The sequence below is a fragment of the Arachis duranensis genome, chromosome 7, assembly GCF_000817695.3.
Source record: "Arachis duranensis cultivar V14167 chromosome 7, aradu.V14167.gnm2.J7QH, whole genome shotgun sequence".
Taxonomy (NCBI): domain Eukaryota; kingdom Viridiplantae; phylum Streptophyta; class Magnoliopsida; order Fabales; family Fabaceae; genus Arachis; species Arachis duranensis.
In genome coordinates this window covers 39,381,620-39,386,032 of record NC_029778.3, presented here as the reverse complement: position 1 = coordinate 39,386,032, position 4,413 = coordinate 39,381,620, and the positions used below count along the sequence as shown (strand labels likewise).

Sequence of the window (4,413 nt, the reverse complement as noted above, 5' to 3'; positions counted from 1 at the left end):
GTACGCGTGTGCATCGCTCCTCGCAGCCATCTCTTTTTGTTCTTATGCTGTGGAAACTCCATCAAATTCCGTCGAATGCTACCTGAAATAGATAAAATTGCCCAAGACTCAAAATAGCATCCATAGTGTCTAAAATATAATTAATTCTTAATTAAACTCAACAATTTAAGTGCAAATTCACTAGGAAAAGATAGACAAGATGCTCACGCATCAATGGCCTTACACTCTCTTTTGGGATTCTCTTCTGTATTGCTTGGGAGAGTACTAAGAGGAGTTTCAGTAACTCTTTTACTCAGCTGACCCACTTGTCCCTCCAAATTTCTGATGAAGGACCTTGTTTCAGTCATGAAATTGAGAATGGCCTTAGATAGATCATAGATTATGTTTGCTAGGCTAGAGAGGCTCTGCTCAGAATTCTCTGTCTGTTGCTGAGAAGATGATGGAAAAGGTTTGCTATTGCGAAACTTATTTCTCCCACCATTATTGTTGTTGAAGCCTTGTTGAGGCTTTTGTTGATCCTTCTATGAGAAATTTGGATGATTCCTCCATAAAGGATTATAGGTGTTTCCATAGGATTCTCCAATGTAATTCACCTCTTCCATTGCAGGATTCTTAGGGTCATAAGCTTCTCCTTTAGAGGAGGCTTCTTTAGCACTGCCTGATGCAGCTTACAATCCAGTCAGATTCTGAGAAATCATATTGACTTGATGAGTCAATATTTTGTTCTGAGCTAATATGGCATTTAGAGTATCAAACTCAAGAACTCCTTTCTTCTGAGTCATCCCATTATTCACATGATTTCTTTCAGAAGTGTACATGAACTGGTTATCTGCAACCATCTCAATGAGTTCCTATGCTTCTACAGGGGTTTTCAGATGAAGAGATCCACCAGCAGAATGGTCCAATGACATCTTGGACAATTCAGACAGACCATCATAGAATATACATATGATGCTCCATTTTGGAAGCATGTCAGAAGGACACCTTTTGGTTAATTGCTTGTATCTTTTCCAAGCTTCATAGAGGGATTCACCTTCCTTCTGTTTGAAGGTTTGGACTTCCACTCTAAGCTTGCTCATCTTTTGAGGTGGAAAGAATTTGGTCAAGAAAACATTGACCAACTTGTCCCAAGAGTTTAGGCTTTCTCTAGGTTGTGAGTTTAACCATGTTCTAGCTCTGTCTCTTACAACAAAGAGGAAAATCATAAGTCTGTAGACCTCGGGATCAACCCCATTGGTCTTAACAGTATCACAGATTTGCAAGAATTTAGCTAAGAACTGATGAGGATCTTCCGATGGAAGTCCATGAAACTTGCAATTCTGCTGTATTAGAGAAACTAATTGAGGCTTAAGCTCAAAGTTGTTTGCTCCAATGGCAGGAATTGAGATGCTTCTTCCATAGAAGTTGGAAGTTGGTGCAGTATAGTCACCAAGCATCTTCCTTGCATCTCTAGCATTGTTGTTGGGTTCGGATGCCATGTCTGCTTCTTTTTCGAATTTCTCTGTAAGGTCCTCTCCAGAGTGTTGTGCTTTAGCTTTTCTTAGCTTCTTCTTTAGAGTCCTTTCAGGTTCATGATCAGCTTCAACAAGAATGTTTTTATCCCTGTTTTTGTTCAAACGAAAAATAAGAGAACAAAAGGGAGTAGTGGAATCCTCTATGTTGCAGTATAGAAATTCCTTAATGTGTCAGAAGAAAAGAAGAATAGAGAAATGAGGTAGAGAGAGAATAAGAAGAATTCAAATACAAAGAGAGAGAGAGGGTTCGAATTATAAGTAGAAGAGAAGTGTTAGCAAATAAATAGAAAGAGATGAGAGAGAGAGTATTCAAAAATTAAAACTAAAACAATTATTCAATTAAAAAGATTTTTGAAAAAGTGGTTAGTGATTTTTGATAATTGGAAGTGGAAAAATGGTTAGGTGGTTTTGAAAAAGATAAGAAATAGTAATTAGTTGAAAAAGATTTGAAAATAATTTTGAAAATATAAGAAGTAAGAGAAAAGATTTTGAAATCAAAATTGAAAAAGATTTGATTGAAAAAAATATGATTTTAAAAAGATATGATTGAAAAAGAAATTAAAAAGATTTTATTTTTAAAACTGATGACTTGACTAACAAGAAACTAAAAGATATGATTCTAGAATTTAAATATTCGTCCTTTTTTAACATGAAAGTAACAAACTTGAAATTTTTTGAATCAAAATATTAATTGTTAGCAAGGGTTTTTGAAAATGTGATATGAAAAAGATAAGATTTTAAAATTATGAATTAAAACATGAAAAATTGAAAGAATTTGAATTGGAAAAGAAATTACCTCCCTTGTGTCATCCTGGTGTTAAACGCCCAGGATGCTATCCATTCTGGCGTTTAACACCTAGAAAACTACCTCTTCCGGTGTTTAACGCCCAGCCAGATACCCTGGCTGGCGTTTAACGCTAGAATTCCTTACTGGGCATTTTTCTAAACGCCCAGCTTTTTCTCTGTGATTCCTCTGCTGTATGTTTTGAATCTTCATTTCTCTGTATTATTTACTTGAAAAGAGATATTTTTTATTTTTTTTAATTTTTAATGAGGAGAGAGAAAAATAACAAAATGACACAAAACATGAAAAATTAAGATCAGATAAAGTAATGCATGCAAGAACACTTTGAATGTCAAGATGAACACCAAGAACACTTTGAAGATCATGATGAACATCAAGAACATATTTTTGAAAATTTTTAAGAAAAGAAAGATATGCAAGACACCAAACTTAGAAATTTTTAATGTTTAGACACTGTGATTTTGAAAATGCATATGAAAAACAACATAAAACACAAAATAGGAAAATCATGAGATCAGACAAAGGAAATCATAAAGAACAACTCAAAGATCACAGAAGAACACAATGCATAAATTTTTGAAAACTTAAGAAAATTAAAAACATGCAATTGACACCAAACTTAGGAATTGACACTAGACTCAAACAAGAAACATGGTGGACGAAATTGTGATTCATATGTTCTAGGCACTGTTAGAGAAGCTTTTTCTTTCCACAACTTCATTCAACTTAACCAGCAAGTGTACTGGGTTATCCAAGTAATACCTTACATGAGTAAGGGTCGATTCCACAGAGATTGTTGGTATGAAGCAAGCTATGGTCACCTTGTAAATCTCAGTTAGGCAGATTATTGGTTTAAATTTAATTAATGGAATAAATAGAAAATAAAAGGGATAGAAATACTTATGTAAAGAAATAGTGGGAATTTCAGATAAGTGTGTGAAGATGCTGTGCTCCTCTCGTATCTCTATTTTCTTATTACATTCATCCAATCCTTCCTATTCCTTTCCATGGCAAGCTGTATGTAGGGCATCACCGTTGTCAATGGCTACATCTCATCCTCTCAGTGAAAACGTTCCTATGCTCTGTCACAGCACGGCTAATCATCTGTCGATTCTCAATCAGGTTGGAATAGAATCCCTTGATTCTTTTGCGCTTGTCATCACGCCCAGCCTTTAGGAGTTTGAAGCTCATCACAGTCATTCAATCCCAGAATCCTACTCGGAATACCATAGACAAGGTTTAGACTTTCCGGATCCTCATGAATGCCGCCATCTATCTAGCTTATACCATGAAGATTCTGTTGGGGAATCTAAGAGATATGCGCCCGGTCTAAAGTAGAACGGAAGTGGTTGTCAGTCACGCGCGTTCATAGGTGAGAATGATGATCAGTGTCACAGATCATCATATTCATCAAAGTTAAGTATAACGTATATCTTGGAATAAGGATAGAAGAGAATTGAATAGAAAGTAATAATAATTGTATTGAAACTTGAGGTGCAGTAGAGCTCCACACCCTTAATCTATCGTGTGCAGAAACTCCACTGTTGAAAATACATAAGTAAAAGGTTCAGGCATGGCCGAATGGCCAGCCCCCTGAGTGATCAAAGGACTGAATGATCCAAGACTAAAGCAGTCAAAGATTAAACTGTCAAAAGATGTCCAATACAACAGTAACTTATCCTATTTATACTAGACTAGCTACTAGGGTTTACATGAGTAAGTAATTGATGCATAAATCCACTTCTGGGGCCCACTTGGTGTATGCTTGGGCTGAGCTTGATCTATCCACGAGCTGAGGCTTTTCTTGGAGTTGAACTCCAAGTTATAACGTGTTTTGGGCGTTCAACTCTGGATCATGATGTTTTTCTGGCGTTTAACTCCAGACAGCAGCATGTACTTGGCGTTCAACGCCAAGTTACGTCATCAATTTCCGAATAAAGTACGGACTATTATATATTTCTAGAAAGCTCTGGATGTCTACTTTCCAACGCCGTTGAGAGCGCGCCAATTTAAGTTCTGTAGCTCCAGAAAATCCATTTCGAGTGCAGGGAGGTCAGATTCCAACAGCATCAGCAGTCCTTTTGTCAGCCTTTT

At 36.4% G+C, this 4,413-nt stretch overlaps 1 non-coding gene across 1 annotated transcript; it reads left to right on the top strand.

Annotated features, from left to right (window-relative positions):
- Nucleotides 1-965: 965 nt before the first annotated feature.
- Nucleotides 966-1,073, top strand: LOC127740834 (small nucleolar RNA R71). The gene has a single exon (XR_008001690.1). It is a non-coding gene; the product is annotated as a small nucleolar RNA R71 (small nucleolar RNA).
- Nucleotides 1,074-4,413: the final 3,340 nt, after the last annotated feature.